We start from the raw sequence: 18,402 nt of genomic DNA on the forward strand, positions 1-18,402 counted from the left end.
AGAGGATTACATATAGGGGGGGCGACGCCCAACTGAAACTAGTACGTGCACCAGATCGTGCGTGGATCGTGGGGTGACTGCGGTGGACCGAGTCACCTGTCTACCCCCCCCCCCCCCCCCGCGCAGTGTCAACGGCGGGCTCGACGACGTTGAGACTGGCTCGGATGTCGATGAACGCAGCATTGGGTAGTCCCTTGGTGAAGATGTCGGCGAATTGCGCGCTGGTGGGGACATGCAAAACATGTACATCACCTAGATCTACCTTCTCCCTAACAAAGTGTATGTCTATCTCTATATGTTTGGTACGACGATGTTGTACAGGGTTACATGACATGTAAACAACGGAGATATTATCACAATAGACGATGGTAGCTTGGTGAAGAGGCCAGTGCAGCTGGGTGAGTAGTTGGCGTAGCCAAACGGTTTCAGCAACGACATGAGCGACGGACCTGTATTAGTTTCGGCAGAAGACCTGGAAATAGTGAGATGTCTTTTTGACAACCATGAAATCAAATTATCACCCAAGTACACACAATAACCGGAAGTAGATCGACGAGTGTCTGGGCATCCAACCCAATCTGCATCAGAGTATGTTGTGAGAGAAGTTGGTGCGGATGGTGTGATGGAAAGGCCATGATCGAGGGTGCCTTTGAGATAGCGTAGGATGCGTTTGACATGATTGTAATGAGGGAGGCGAGGATCATGCATGTACAAACACGCTTGCTGAACGGCATAGGTGATCTCAGGACGAGTGAGAGTCATGTATTGGAGGGCTCCGGTGATGCTGCAATATAGGGTAGGATCAAAGAGGGGCTCGCCATCGGAAGAGAGCTTGGAACCTGTTTCAGCCGGAGTGCATCAGGGATGGCAGTCGGTCATGCCGGCCTTAGAGAGGAGATCAAGCACGTATTGACGTTGAGAGAGAAAAGGCCAGATGAAGAACAAGACACAACGATCCCAAGAAAATGATGAAGAGGACCAAGTTCTGTCATGCAAAACTCACGTCGCAGGGACATAATGATCTAGTTGAGAAATGTATCCGAAGAGGCGGTGAGCACAATATCGTCAACGTAAAGAAGAAGGTAGGCAGTGTGATTTTGTGTTTGGAGAATGAAGAGAGAGGAGTGTTGGGGAACGTAGTAATTTCAAAAAAATTCCTACGCACACGCAAGATCATGGTGATGCATAGCAACGAGAGGGGAGAGTGTCGTCCACATACCCTCGTAGACCGTAAGCCGAAGCATTATGAGAACGCAGTTGATATAGTCGTACGTCTTCACGATCCGACCGATCCAAGTATCGAACGTACGGCACCTCCGAGTTCAGCACACGTTCAACTCGGTGACATCCCACGAACTCCGATCTAGCAGAGCTTCGAGGGAGAGTTCCGTCAGCACGACGGCGTGATGACGGTGATGATGATGCTACCGACACAGGGCTTCGCCTAAGCACCGCTACGATATGACCGAGGTGGATTATGGTGGAGGGGGCACCGCACACGGCTAAAAGATCAACTGGTCAATTTTTGTGTCTTGGGGCGCCCCTGCCCCCGTATATAAAGGAGCAAGGGGGGAAGGCCGGCCGGCCCTAGCAGGGCGCGCCAAGAGGAGGAGTCCTCCTCCTAGTGGGAGTAGGACTCCCCTTTCCTAGTCCCACTAGGAGGGGGAAGGAATGAGTGGGAGAGGGGAAAGGCAAGGGGGCGCCGCCCCCTGATACGTCTCCAACGTATCTATAATTTTTGATTGCTCCATGCTATATTATCTACTGTTTTGGGCAATATTGGGCTTTATTATCCACTTTTATATTACTTTTGAGACTAACCTATTAACCGTAGGCCCAGCCCAGATTTGCTGTTTTATGCCTATTTCAGTGTTTCGAAGAAAAGGAGTATCAAACGGAGTCGAAACGGAACGAAATCAACTGGAGAAGTTATTTTTGGAAGGAAAGCAACCCAGGGAACTTGGAGTGCACGTCAGGGGAGACACGGGCTGCCCACGAGGGTGGGGGCGCGCCCACCCCCTAGGGCGCGCCCCCTGCCTCGTGGGGCCCCCGTGGCTCCTTCGACGTACTTCCTGCACCCATATATATCGTCGTACCCTAAAACTTCCAGAACGGAGATTAGATCGGGAGTTCCGCCGCCAGAAGCCTCCGTAGCCACCGAAAGCCAATCTAGACCCGTTCCGGCACCCTGCCGGAGGGGGCAATCCCTCTCCGGTGGCCATCTTCATCATCCCGGTGCTCTCCATGACGAGGAGGGAGTAGTTCTCCCTTGGGGCTGAGGGTATGTACTAGTAGCTATGTGTTTGATCTCTCTCTCTCTCTCGTGTTCTTGATTTGGCACGATCTTGATGTATCGCGAGCTTTGCTATTATAGTTGGATCTTATGTTTCTCCTCCCCCTCTTCTCTCTTGTAATGAATCGAGTTTCCCCTTTGAAGTAATCTTATCGGATTGAGTCTTTAAATATTTGAGAACACTTGATGTATGTCTTGCCATGGATATCTGTGGTGACAATGGGATATCATGTGATTCACTTGATGTATATTTTGGTGATCAACTTGCGAGTTCCGCCCATGAACCTATGCATAGGGGTTGGCACACGTTTTCGTCGTGATTCTCCGGTAGAAACTTTGGGGCACTCTTTGAGGTTCTATGTGTATGATTGAGTAGATGAATTGAGAATGTGTGATGCATATTGTATAATCATACCCACGGATACTTGAGGTGACATTGGAGTATCTAGGTGACATTAGGGTTATGGTTGATTTGTATCTTAAGGTGTTATTCTAGTACGAGCTCTAGGGCTGTTTGTGACACTTATAGGAATAGCCCAACGGATTGATTGGAAAGAATAATTTTGAGGTGGTTTCGTACCCTACCATAATCTCTTCGCTCGTTCTCCGCTATTAGTGACTTTGGAGTGACTCTTTGTTGCATGTTGAGGTATAGTTATGTGATCCAATTATGTTAGTATTGTTGAGGGAACTTACACTAGCGAAAGTATGAACCCTAGGCCTTGTTTCAACGCATCGCAATACCGTTTACGCTCACTTTTACCACTTGTTACCTTCCTGTTTTTATATTTTCAGATTACAAAAACCTTTATCTACTATCCATATACCACTTGTATCACCATCTCTTCGCCGAACTAGTGCACCTATACAATTTACCATTGTATTGGGTGTGTTGGGGACACAAGAGACTCTTTGTTATTTGGTTGCAGGGTTGCTTGAGAGAGACCATCTTCATCCTACGCCTCCTACGGATTGATAAACCTTACGTCATCCACTTGAGGGAAATTTGCTATTGTTCTACAAACCTCTGCATTTGGAGGCCCAACAACGTCTACAAGAAGAAAGTTGTGTAGTAGACATCAAGCTCTTTTCTGGCGCCGTTGCTGGGAGGTGAGTACTTGAAGGTATATCTTTAGATCTTGCAATCGAGTCTTTTAGTTTCTTGTTTTATCACTAGTTTAGTCTATAAAACAAAACTATAAAAAAAATGGAATTGAGTTTGTCTCATACGCTTCATCTTGTTAATATCTTTCGTGAGTATGATGGAAAGGAAAATTGTGCCAAAGTGTTAGAAGAAGAATGCATTAAATTGTTTGGCACTAAATCTTTGAATGATGAGCATGATTGCAATGTTGTTAGTACGAATTCTTTGAATATCCATGATGCTAATGATGATTGCACTAGTTATGATGAAAATGCCTCCTATAAACATGTCAATTTTTGTGGAGTAGACTGTGTTTGCATGTACATACCAAATAGGGAAGATAGATATTGCAAGAGGCATAAGTACTTAGAAACCAAATTGTTGCAAGAAGAGCTAGACGAATGTGCTGAAAGATTCAATATTTTTCATGCCCCTTGTGAACTTTGCAATGAACATGGTCATTTAAAGCTCCAATGCTATTTGTTTCATGATCAAGTCGTGTCCAAACATTGTGATAATTTGATTACCCTTGAGCATCATAAAGAGCTTAGCCTTCTTTTGGGTTATGAAGAAATGAAATGTATAACTGAGGGTATTCCAAAGTTTAATCTTGATAGAGTTCTTGATTTTGATCTAGAGAAAATTTATATTTATTGTGCGGTGAATTGCATTGAAAATTCATATATTTCCAACTACATAAAGAAAAGAAAACAAATAGAAGATGAAGAGAATACTAATGAAAGGGAAGAGACTTCCCAATATCCTCCTATTATTTCTTATGATGAATCATGTAACGAAGAGGAGCCTCCTATTCAACAAATATCATTAATAAGGAGCTCCAAAAAGAGGATTGAACCCACACATGATGTGGTGAAGAAGAAGAAAAGAAAAAGGAAGAGAGGTAAAAAGATGTCTCTCCCAAATAATGCTGCCCCTATTACTATTGTGACTCATGAAAATATAATTGTGGAAGACAATGATACTTCGTGTGATCTTGAAAATCTTTTTGGCACTTGCTTGGAAGAATATGATAATTGCTATACTATTGGTGATATCCATACTATTAATTATGAGAGTGATTATGCTTATGATATGAAAAGGCCCAAGCTTGGGGATGTTATGTTTGATGAAGATGATGTTTTTGAGAATATATTTGCTGCAATTAATGTTTGTCCCAAGCTTTGGGAAGCTATGATTAATGAAGATGATATTTTTAGTCTCCCAAGTTTTGATATGCAAGTTTATAATGATGATAGCATGCCTCCTACTTATGATGATTATTGTGATGATACTTATGCTATAAAAAGTAGTGATTATATTTATAAAACTTGTCATGGTTATGATTACCCCTTCTCTGAACATTACTCTTTTAATGTGGAAACAATTTATAGTATTCAAGTTTCCTATGATACTCCCACTATTCCGAATAAGAAGAATTTTGCTTATGTGGAGAGTAGTGAATTTTCTATGCTTGTAGATCATGAAAAGAATGCTTTAGGTGCTGGTTATATTGTTAAATTCATTTATTATGCTACTGAAAATTATTATGAGGTAGGAATATATGCTTGTAGGAATTGCAATAATATCAAGTTTTCTCTCTATGTACTTAAAATTTTGAAGTTATGCTTGTTTTACCTTCCTATGCAAGTTGATTCTTGTTCCCATAAGTTGTTTGCTCACAAAATCCCTATGCATAGGAAGTGGGTTAGACTTAAATGTGCTAGTCATATTCTTCATGATTCTCTTTTTATGTTACAATTCTTATCCTTCATGTGAGCATCATTGAAATCATCATGCCTAGCTAGGGGCGTTAAACGATAGCGCTTGTTGGAAGACAACCCAATTCTATTTTAGTTCCTTGCTTTTTGTTCCTGTTTAGTAATAAATAATTCATCTAGCCTCTGGTTATATGTGTTTTTATGCTTTTAATTAGTGTTTGTGCCAAGTAGAACCTTTGGGAAGACTTGGGGAGAGTCTTGTTGATCATGCTGTAAAAAACAGAAAATTTAGCGCTCACGAGAATTGCTGCCATTTTTATTTGGAGAGTGATATTTAGTTAATTCTTTTTTCAGATGATTAATAGATAAATTACTCAGGTCGAGAAATTTATTTGAGAATTTTATGAGTTCCAGAAGTATACGTTTGATCCAGATTACTACAGATTGTTCTGTTTTTGACAGATTCTGTTTTTCATGTGTTGTTTACTTATTTTGATGAATCTATGGCTAGTAAAATAGTTTATAAACCATAGATAAGTTGGAATACATTAGGTTTAACACCAATATAAATAAAGAATGAGTGCATTACAGTACCTTGAAGTGGTGATTTACTTTCTTATACTAACGGAGCTTACGAGTTTTCTGTTAAGTTTTGTGTTGTGAAGTTTTCAAGTTTTGGGTAAGGATTCAATGGACTATGGAATAAGGAGTGGCAAGAGCCTAAGCTTGGGGATGACCATGGCACCCCAAGGAAATATTCAAGGACAACCAAGAGCCTAAGCTTGGGGATGCCCCGGAAGGCATCCCCTCTTTTGTATTCGTTCATCGGTAACTTTACTTGGAGCTATATTTTTATTTACCACATGATATGTGTTTTGCTTGGAGCGTCAGTTTATTTTGTTAGGATTTGCTTTCTGTTATTTAGAACAATGTTTTGCATCTTTTATTTCAATAAAAATGGCATTGATAGCCTTTACTATGCCTATGTTACAAGTATACATGTTGCTGTTTGAAAACAGAAAGTTTACCGCTGTTGCAATAATTCCCTAGAAAAGTCAGAATGTGATAAAATGTTGAAACCTTTTGCATATTAAGCTCTGATAAATTTAATACAGTGGGGATTTTCTTTCATAATTTTTGGAGCTAGGGAAGTATGGATGTTGCAGCATTCTTTACAGACTATCCTGTTTAGGCAGATTGCTGTTATGTTTGCATTGTTTGCGTATGTTTGTTTCTTTAATGATTCTATTTGAGGATATGACTATTAAATATGCAGAGGCATTTAGTATGCAATGTTGAATAATAATTTTAGTGATTTGCTACAGTAGAGTATGATAAGGTTTTGGCAATGGTTTATACTAATTTATCTCACGAGTCCTTGTTGAGTTTTGTGTGGATGAAGCTTTTGAGATTTAGGGAGACCGTGATATGAGAGGAATTAAGGAGACACAAAAGCTCAAGCTTGGGGATGCCCAAGGCATCCCAAGATAATATTTCAAGAAGTCTCAAGCATCTAAGCTTGGGGATGCCCCGGTTGGCATCCCACCTTTCTTCTTCAACAACTATCGGTTAGTATCGATTGATCCTAAGTGTTTGCTTCTTCACATGATGTTTGCTATTCTTAGATGTCATTTTACTTTGCTTTGCTTGCTGTTTGAATAGAGTACCAAGATCTGAAATTATTAAATGTTAGAGAGTCTTCACATAGTTGCTCAATTATTCGACTACTCATTGATCTTCACTTATATCTTTCAGAGTAGTTTGTCATTTGCTCTAGTGCTTCACTTATATCTTTTAGAGCATGGTCGTAGTTTTATTTTGAAGAAATAGATGAACTCTCATGCTTCACTTAGATTATTTTGAGAGTCTTAAATAGCATGGTAATTTTCTTAAAATCCTAATATGCTAGGTATACAAGATTAATAATAAAATTCTCTTATGAGTGTGTTGAATACTAAGAGAAGTTTGATACTTGATGATTGTTTTGAGATATGAGGATGGTAATACTAAAGTAATGCTAGTTGGGTAGTTGTGAATTTGAGAAATACTTGTGTTGAAGTTTGTGATTCCCGTAGCATGCACGTATGGTGAACCGTTATGTGATGAAGTCGGAGCATGATTTATTTATTGATTGCCTTCCTTATGAGTGGCAGCCGGGGACGAGCGATGGTCTTTTCCTACCAATCTATCCCCCTAGGAGCATGCGCGTAGTACTTTGTTTCGATAACTAATAGATTTTTGCAATAAGTATGTGAGTTCTTTATGACTAATGTTGAGTCCATGGATTATACGCACTCTCACCCTTCCACCATTGCTAGCCTCTCTAGTACCGCACAACTTTCGCCGGTACCATAAACCCACCATATACCTTCCTCAAAACAGCCACCATACCTACCTATTATGGCATTTCCATAGCCATTCCGAGATATATTGCCATGCAACTTTCCACCATTCCGTTTATTATGACACACTCCATCATTGTCATATTGCTTAGCATGATCATGTAGTTGACATAAGTATTTCTGGCAAAGCCACCATTCATAATTATTTCATACATGTCACTCTTGATTCATTGCATATCCCGGTACACCACCGGAGGCATTCATATAGAGTCATCTTTGTTCTAGTATCGAGTTGTATCATTGAGTTGTAAATAAATAGAAGTGTGATGATCATCATTCAATAGAGCATTGTCCCAAAAAAAGAGAAAGGCCATAAAAAAGTAAAAAAGGAAGGCCAAATAAAAATAAATAAAGGCCAAATAAAAAAAGAAGGCCCCCAAAAAAGGGACAATGCTACTATCCTTTTACCACACTTGTGCTTCAAAATAGCACCATGATCTTCATGATAGAGAGTCTCCTATGTTGTCACTTTCATATACTAGTGGGAATCTTTCATTATAGAACTTGGCTTGTATATTCCAATGATGGGCTTCCTCAAAATTCCCTAGGTCTTCGTGAGCAAGCAAGTTGGATGCACACCCACTAGTTTCTTTTGTTGAGCTTTCATACACTTATAGCTCTAGTGCATCCGTTGCATGGCAATCCCTACTCACTCACATTGATATCTATTGATGGGCATCTCCATAGCCCGTTGATACGCCTAGTTGATGTGAGACTATCTTCGCCTTTTTCTCTTCTCCACAACCACCATTCTATTCCACCTAAAGTGCTATATCCATGGCTCACGCTCATGTATTGCGTGAAGATTGAAAAAGTTTGAGAACATCAAAAGTATGAAACAATTGCTTGGCTTGTCATCGGGGTTGTGCATGATTTAAATATTTTGTGTGGTGAAGATAGAGCATAGCCAGACTATATGATTTTGTAGGGATAGCTCTCTTTGGCCATGTTATTTTGAGAAGACATGATTTATTAGTTAGTTTGCTTGAAGTATTATTATTTTTATGTCAAAATGAACTTTTATCTTGAATCTTTGGATCTGAATATTCATATCACAAGTAGGAAGAATTACATTGAAATTATGCCAACTAGCATTCCACATCAAAAATTATCTTTTTTATCATTTACCTACTCGAGGACGAGCAGGAATTAAGCTTGGGGATGCTTGATACGTCTCCAACGTATCTATAATTTTTGATTGCTCCATGCTATATTATCTACTATTTTGGGCAATATTGGGCTTTATTATCCACTTTTATATTACTTTTGGGACTAACCTATTAACCGGAGGCCCAGCCCAGATTTCCTGTTTTATGCCTATTTCAGTGTTTCAAAGAAAAGGAATATCAAACGGAGTCAAAACAGAACGAAATCAACTGGAGAAGTTATTTTTGGAAGGAAAGCAACCCAGGGAACTTAGAGTGCATGTTAGGGGAGACATGGGCTGCCCACGAGGGTGGGGGCGCGCCCACCCCCCTAGGGCGCGCCCCCTGCCTCGTGGGGACCCCGTGGCTCCTCCAACGTACTTTCTGCACCCATATATATGGTCGTACCCTAAAACTTCCAGAACGAAGATTAGATCGGGAGTTCCGCCACCAGAAGCCTCCGTAGCCATCGAAAGCCAACCTAGACCCGTTCCGGCACCCTACCGGAGGGGCAATCCCTCTCCGGTGGCCATCTTCATCATCTCGGTGCTCTCCATGACGAGGAGGGAGTAGTTCTCCCTCGGGGCTGAGGGTATGTACTAGTAGCTATGTGTTTGATCTTTCTCTCTCGTGTTCTTGATTTGGCACGATCTTAATGTATCGCAAGCTTTGCTATTATAGTTGGACCTTATGTTTCTCCTCCCCCTCTTCTCTCTTGTAATGAATCGAGTTTCCCCTTTGAAGTAATCTTATCGGATTGAGTCTTTTAAGATTTGAGAACACTTGATGTATGTCTTGCCATGGATATCTGTGGTGACAATGGGATATCACATGATTCACTTGATGTATGTTTTGGTGATCAACTTGCGGGTTCCGCCCATGAAACTATGCATAGGGGTTGGCACACGTTTTCGTCGTGATTCTCCGGTAGAAACTTTGGGGCACTCTTTGAGGTTCTATGTGTTTGATTGAGTAGATGAATTGAGATTGTGTGATGCATATCGTATAATCATACCCACGGATACTTGAGGTGACATTGGAGTATCTAGGTGACATTAGGGTTATGGTTGATTTGTATCTTAAGGTGTTATTCTAGTACGAACTCTAGGGTTGTTTGTGACACTTATAGGAATAGCCCAACGGATTGATTGGAAAGAATAACTTTGAGGTGGTTTCATACCCTACCATAATCTCTTGGTTCGTTCTCCGCTATTAGTGACTTTGGAGTGACTCTTTGTTGCATGTTGAGGGATAGTTATGTGATCCAATTATGTTAGTATTGTTGAGGGAACTTACACTAGCGAAAGTATGAACCCTAGGCCTTGTTTCAACGCATTGCAATACCGTTTATGCTCACTTTTACCACTTGTTACCTTGCTGTTTTTATATTTTCAGATTACAAAAACCTTTATCTACTATCCATATACCACTTGTATCACCATCTCTTCGCCGAACTAGTGCACCTTTACAATTTACCATTGTATTGGGTGTGTTGGGGACACAAGAGACTCTTTGTTATTTGGTTGCAGGGTTGCTTGAGAGAGACCATCTTCATCCTACGCCTCCTACGGATTGATAAACCTTAGGTCATCCACTTGAGGGAAATTTGCTACTGACCTACAAATCTCTGCACTTGGAGGCCCAACAACATCTACAAGAAGAAGGTTGTGTAGTAGACATCACCACCCCTTCCTTGTCCTATTCGGGCTCAAGGGGAGTGGGCATGCGGCCTGCTCTGGCCGGCCCCTCTATCTCTCCACTAGGGCCCAACAAGGCCCATTAACCCCCGGGGGTTCCGGTAACCCCCCCCGGCACTCCGGTAAAATCCCGATTTCACCCGGAACTATTCCGATGTCCAAATATAGGCTTCAATTATATCAATATTAATGTCTCGACCATTTCGAGACTCCTTGTCATGTCCGTGATCATATCCGTGACTCCGAACTACCTTCGGCACATCAAAACACATAAACTCATATTACCGATAGTCACCGAACTTTAAGCGTGCGGACCCTACGGGTTCGAGAACTATGTAGACATGACCGAGACTCGTCTCCGGTTAATAACCAATAGTGGAACCTAGATGCTCATATTGGTTCCTACATATTCTATGAAGATCTTTATCGATCAAACCGCATAACAACATACGTTGTTCCCTTTGTCATCGGTATGTTACTTGCCCGAGATTTGATCGTCGGTATCTTAATACCTAGTTCAATCTCGTCACCGGCAAGTCTCTTTACTCGTTCCATAATGCTACATCCCGTAACTAACTCATTAGCTACATTGCTTGCAAGGCTTATTGTGATGTGCATTACCGAGAGGGCCCAGAGATACCTCTCTGACAATCAGAGTGACACATCCTAATCTCGATCTATGCCAACTCAACAAGTACCATCGGAGACACCTGTAGAGCACCTTTATAATCACCCAATTACGTTGTGACATTTGGTAGCACACAAAGTGTTCCTCCGGTACTTGGGAGTTGCATGATCTCATAGTCATAGGAACATGTATAAGTCAAGAAGAAAGCAATAGCAACAAACTAAACGATCATCGTGCGAAGCTAATGGATGGGTCAAGTCAATCACATCATTCCCTAATGATGTGATCCCATTAATCAAATGACAACTCATGTCTATGGTTAGGAAACATAACCATCATTGATTCAACGAGCTAGTCAAGTAGAGGCAAACTAGTGACACTCTGTTTGTCTATGTATTCACACATGTACTAAGTTTCCGGTTAATAAAATTCTAGCAAGAATAATAAACATTTATCATGATATAAGGAAATATAAATAACAACTTTATTATTGCCTCTAGGGCATATTTCCTTCAGTCTCCCACTTGCACTAGAGTCAATAATCTAGATTACACAGTAATGATTCTAACACCCATGGAGTCTTGGTGCTGATCATGTTTTGCTCGTGAGAGGGGCTTAGTCAACGGGTCTGCAACATTCAGGTCTGTATGTATCTTGCAAATCTCTATGTCTCCCTCCTTGACTTGATCGCGGATGGAATTGAAGCGTCTCTTGATGTGCTTGGTTCTTTTGTGAAATCTGGATTCCTTTGCCAAGGCAATTGCACTAGTATTATCATAAAAGATTTTCATTGGACCCGATGCACTAGGTATGACACCTAGATTGGATATGAACTCCTTCATCCAGACTCCTTCATTTGCTGCTTCCGAAGCAGCTATGTACTCCACTTCACACGTAGATCTCGCCACGACGCTTTGCTTAGAACTGCACCAACTGATAGCTCCACCATTCAATAAAAACACGTATCCGGTTTGTGACTTACAGTCATCCAGAACAGTGTCAAAGCTTGCATTGACGTAACCATTTACGACGAGCTCTTTGTCACCTCCATAAACGAGAAACATATCCTTAGTCCTTTTCAGGTATTTCAGGATGTTCTTGACCGATGTCCAGTGATCCACTCCTGGATTACTTTGGTACCTCCCTGCTAAACTAATAGCAAGGCACACATCAGGTCTGGTACACAAATTGCATACAGATAGAGCCTATGGATGAAGCATAGGGAACACCTTTCATTTTCTCTCTATCTTCTGCAGTGGTCGGGAATTGAGTCTGACTCAATTTCACACCTTGTAACACATGCAAGAACCCTTTCTTTGCTTGATCCATTTTGAAATTTTTCAAAACTTTATCAAGGTATGTGTTTTGTGAAAGTCCAATTAAGCATCTTGATCTATCTCTATAGATCTTGATGCCCAATATATAAGCAGCTTCACCGAGGTCTTCCATTGAAAAACTCTTATTCAAGTATCCTTTTATGCTATCCAGAAATTCTATGTCATTTCCAATCAACAATATGTCATCCACATATAATATTAGAAATGCTACAGAGCTCCCACTAACTTTCTTGTAAATACAGGCTTCTCCAAAAGTCTGTATAAAACCATATGCTTTGATCACACTATCAAAACGTTTATTCCAACTCCGAGATGCTTGCAGCAGTCCATAGATGGATCGCTGGAGTTTGCACACTTTGTTAGCACCCTTTGGATCGATAAAACCTTCAGGTTGCATCATATACAACTCTTCTTCCAGAAATCCATTCAGGAATGCAGTCTTTACATCCATTTGCCAAATTTCATAATCATAAAATGCGACAATTGCTAACATGATTCGGACGGACTTAAGCATCGCTACGGGTGAGAAGGTCTCATCGTAGTCAACTCCTTGAACTTGTCAAAAACCTTTCGCAACAAGTCAAGCTTTGTAGACAGTAACATTACCGTCGGCGTCAGTCTTCTTCTTGAAGATCCATTTATTCTCGATGGCTTGCCGATCATCGGGCAAGTCAACCAAAGTCCACACTTTGTTCTCATGCATGGATCCCATCTCAGATTTCATGGCCTCAAGCCATTTTGCGGAATCTGGGCTCATCATCGCTTCCTCATAGTTCGTAGGTTCGTCATGGTCATTGTTGAGGAAATTGTTAACTGGTAGCTGCTCGGTTGGCTCGCGAGTAAGAGATTAATCGGCTAATCGGCAAGTTAATCGGCCATTTAATTAATTAACCAGATGATTTTTCAGTTTATTGGCTACTCGGTGACCCTACAAGTAGGGATTATTCGGCAAGTTAACTGGTTAATCGGATGAATTCTTGAACAGGGGTCATGGTCAAGTAACATGACTTCTAGAACAGGATTACCATACCACTCTGGTGCGGATCTTACTCTGGTTGACCTATGTGGTTCGGTAGTAACTTGATCTGAAGTTACATGATCTTCATCATTAGCTTCCTCACTAATTGGTGTAGGAGTCACATGAACAGATTTCTGTGATGAACTACTTTCTAATAAGGGAGCAGGTACAGTTACCTCATCAAGTTCTACTTTCCTCCCACTCACTTCTTTCGAGAGAAACTCCTTCTCTAGAAAGGATCCATTCTTAGCAATGGATGTCTTGCCTTCGGATCTGTGATAGAAGGTGTACCCAACAGTATCCTTTGGGTATCCTATGAAGACACATTTCTCCGATTTGGGTTCGAGCTTATCAGGTTCAAGATTTTTCACATAAGCATCGCAGCCCCAAACTTTAAGAAACGATAACTTTGGTTTCTTGCCAAACCATAGTTCATAAGGTGTCATCTCAACGGATTTAGATGGTGCCCTATTTAACGTGAATGCAGCCGTCTCTAAAGTATAACCCCAAAACGATAGCGGTAAATCAGTAAGAGACATCATAGATCACACCATATCTAATAAAGTACGATTACGACATTCAGACACACCATTACGCTGTGGTGTTCCGGGTGGCGTGAGTTGCGAAACTATTCCGCATTGTTTCAAATGAAGACCAAACTCATAACTCAAATATTCTCCTCCACGATCAGATCGTAGAAACTTTATTTTCTTGTTATGATGATTTTTCACTTCACACTGAAATTCTTTGAACTTTTAAAATGTTTCAGACTTATGTTTCATCAAGTAGATATACCCATATCTGCTCAAATCATCTGTCAAGGTGAGAAAATAACGATACCCGCAGCAAGCCTCAACATCCATCGGACCACATACATTAGTATGTATGATTTCCAACAAATCTGTTGCTCGCTCCATAGTTCCGGAGAACGGCATTTTAGTCATCTTGCCCATGAGGCATGGTTCGCAAGTACCAAGTGATTCATAATCAAGTGATTCCAAAAGTCCATCAGAATGGAGTTTCTTCATGCGCTTTATGCCAATATGACCTAAATGCTAGTGCCACAAATAAGTTGCACTATCATTATCAACTCTGCATCTTTTGGCTTCAATATTATGAATATGTGTATCACTACTATCGAGATTCATCAAAAATAGACCACTCTTCAAGGGTGCATGACCATAAAAGATATTACTCATATAAATAGAACAACCATTATTCTCAGATTTAAATGAATAACCGTCTCGCATCAAACAAGATTCAGATATAATGTTCATGCTCAACGTTGGCACCAAATAACAATTATTCAGGTCTAAAATTAATCCCAAAGGTAGATGTAGAGGTAGCGTGCCGACCGCGATCACATCGACTTTGGAACCATTTCCCACATGCATCGCCACCTCGTCCTTAGCCAATCTTCGCTTAATCCGTAGCCCCTGTTTCGAGTTGCAAATATTAGCAACAGAACCAGCATCAAATACCCAGGTGCTACTACGAGCATTAGTAAGGTACGCATCAATAACATGTATATCACATATACCTTTGTTCACCTTGCCATCCTTCTTATCCGCCAAATACTTGGGGAAATTCCGCTTCCAATGATCAGTCCCTTCGCAGTAGAAGCACTCAGTTTCAGGCTTTGGTCCAAACTTGGGTTTCTTCACTTGAGCAGCAACTGGCTTGTTGTTCTTCTTGAAGTTCCCCTTCTTCCCTTTACCCTTTTTCTTGAAACTGGTGGTCTTTTTGACCATCAAAACTTAATGCTCCTTCTTGATATCTACCTCCGCAGCCTTTAGCATTGCGAAGAGCTCGGGAATCGTCTTATCCATCCCTTGCATATTATAGTTCATCACAAAGCTCTTATAGCTTGGTGGTAGTGATTGAAGAACTCTGTCAATGACACTATCATCAGGAAGATTATCTCCCAGTTGAGTCAAGTGGTTGTGGTACCCAGACATTCTGAGTATATGTTCACTGACAGAACTATTCTCCTCCATCTTGCAGCTATAGAACTTATTGGAGACTTCATATCTCTCAATCTGGGCATTTGCTTGAAATATTAACTTCAACTCCTGGAACATCTCATATGCTCCATGGCGTTCAAAATGTCGTTCAAGTCCCGGTTCTAAGCCGTAATGCATGGCACACTGAACTATCGAGTAGTCATCAGCTTTGCTCTGCCAGACGTTCATAACATCTGGCGTTGCTCCTGCGGCGGGTTTGGCACCTAGCAATGCTTTCAGGACGTAATTCTTCTGTGCAGCAATGGGGATAATCCTCAAATTACGGACCCGCTCCGTGTAATTGCTACCATCATCTTTCAACTTTGCTTTCTCAAGGAACGCATTAAAATTCAATGGAAAAACAGCACGGGCCATCTATCTACAACAACATAGACATGCAAAATACTATCATGTACTAAGTTCATGATAAATTGAAGTTCAATTAATCATATTACTTAAGAACTCCCACTTAGACAGACATCCCTCTAATCATCTAAGTGATCACGTGATCCATATCAACTAAACCATGTCCGATCATCACGTGAGGTGGAGTAGTTTTCAGTGGTGAACATCACTATGTTGATCATATCTACTATATGATTCACGCTCAACCTTTCGGTCTCGGTGTTCCGAGGCCATATCTGCATATGCTAGGCTCGTCAAGTTTAACCTGAGTATTCCGCTTGTGCAAAACTGGCTTGCACCCGTTGTATGTGAACGTAGAGCTTATCACACCCGATCATCACGTGGTGTCTCGGCACGACGAACTTTCGCAACGGTGCATACTCAGGGAGAACACTTATACCTTGAAATTTAGTGAGAGATCATCTTATAATGCTACCGTCAATCTAAGAAAAATAAGATGCATAAAAGATAAACATCACATGCAATCAATATAAGTGATATGATATGGCCATCATCATCTTGTGCCTGTGATCTCCATCTCCAAAGCACCGTCATGATCACCGTCGTCACTGGCTTGACACCTTGATCTCCATCGAAGCATCGTTGTCGTCACGCCAACTATTGCCTCCACGACTATCGCTACCACTTAGTGATAAAGTAAAGCAATTACATGGCGATTGCATTTCATACAATAAAGCGACAACCATATGGCTCCTACCAGTTGCCGATAAGTATGTTACAAAACATGATCATCTCATACAATAAAATTTAGCATCATGTCTTGACCATATCACATCACAACAAGCCCTGCAAAAACAAGTTAGACGTCCTCTACTTTGTTGTTGCATGTTTTACGTGGCTGCTATGGGCTGAGCAAGAAACACTCTTACCTACGCATAAAAAACTACAACGCAGTATAGTGATTGCTTTTTGATCTTCAGAAAGAACCCTGTTCATTGAATCCGATTCAACTAAAGCTGGAGAAACAGACACCCACTAGCCACCTGTGTGCGAAGCACGTCGGTAGAACCAGTCTCGCGTAAGCGTACATGTAATGTCGGTCTGGGCCGCTTCATCCAACAATGTCGCTAAATCAAGAATCAACTAGTGACGTCAAGCAATATGTATATACCCACACCCACAACTCCTTTGTGTTCTACTCGTGCATATAACATTTGCGCATAAACCTGGCTCGGATGCCACTGTTGGGGAACGTAGTAATTTCAAAAAAAATCCTACGCACACGCAAGGTCATGCTGATGCATAGCAACGAGAGGGGAGAGTGTCGTCCACGTACCCTCGTAGACCATAAGAGGAAGCGTTATGAGAACGTGGTTGATGTAGTCGTACGTCTTCATGATCCAACCGGTCCAAGTACCGAACGTACGACACCTCTGAGTTCAGCACACGTTCAAGTCGGTGACGTCCCACAAACTCCGATCCAGCAGAGCTTCGAGGGAGACTTTCATTAGCACGACATCGTGATGACGGTGATGATGATGCTACCGATGCAGGGCTTCGCCTAAGCACCGCTACGATATGACCGAGGTGGATTATGGTGGAGGGGGCATCGCACACGGCTAAAAGATCAACTGATCAACTTCTGTGTCTTGGGGTGCCCCTGCCCCTGTATATAAAGGAGCAAGGGGGGAGGCTGGCCGGCCCTAGCAGGGCGCGCCAAGAGGAGGAGTCCTCCTCCTAGTGGGAGTGGGACTGCCCTTTCCTAGTCCCACTAGGAGGGGGAAGGAAGGAGTGGGAGAGGGAAAAGGCAAGGCCCCCCTTCCTTGTCCTATTCAGACTCAAGGGGAGGGGGCGTGTGGCCTGCCCTGGCCGCCCCCTCTCTCTCTCCACTAGGGCCCAACAAGGCCCATTAACCCCGGGGGGGGGGGGGTTCCGGTAACCCCCCGGCACTCCGGTAAAATCCCAATTTCACCCAAAACTATTTCGATGTCCAAATATAGGCTTCCAATATATCAATCTTTATGTCTCGACCATTTCGAGACTCCTTGTCATGTCTGTGATCATATCCGGGACTCCAAACTACCTTTGATACATCAAAACACATAAACTCATATTACCGATCATCACCGAACTTTAAGCGTGCGGACCCTACGGGTTCAAGAACTATGTAGACATGACCGAGAGTCATGTCCGGTCAATAACCAATAGCGGAACCTGGATGCTCATATTGGTTCCTACATATTCTACGAAGATCTTTATCGGTCAAACCGCATAGCAACATACCTTGTTCTCTTTGTCATCAGTATGTTACTTGCCCGAGATTCGATCGTCGATATCTCAATACCTAGTTCAATCTCGTTACCGGCAAGTCTCTTTACTCGTTCCATAATGTTACATCCCGTAACTAACTCATTAGCTACATTGCTTGCAAGGCTTATTGTGATGTGCATTACCGAGAGGGCCCAGAGATACCTCTCGGACAATCGGAGTGACAAATCCTAATCTTGATCTATGCCAACTCAATAAGTACCACTGGAGACACCTGTAGAGCACCTTTATAATCACCCAGTTACGTTGTGACGTTTGGTAGCACACAAAGTGTTCCTTCGGTACTCGGGAGTTGCATAATCTCATAGTCATAGGAACATGTA

This window comes from Triticum aestivum, chromosome 2A, assembly GCF_018294505.1.
Source record: "Triticum aestivum cultivar Chinese Spring chromosome 2A, IWGSC CS RefSeq v2.1, whole genome shotgun sequence".
Classification (NCBI taxonomy): Eukaryota; Viridiplantae; Streptophyta; class Magnoliopsida; order Poales; family Poaceae; genus Triticum; species Triticum aestivum.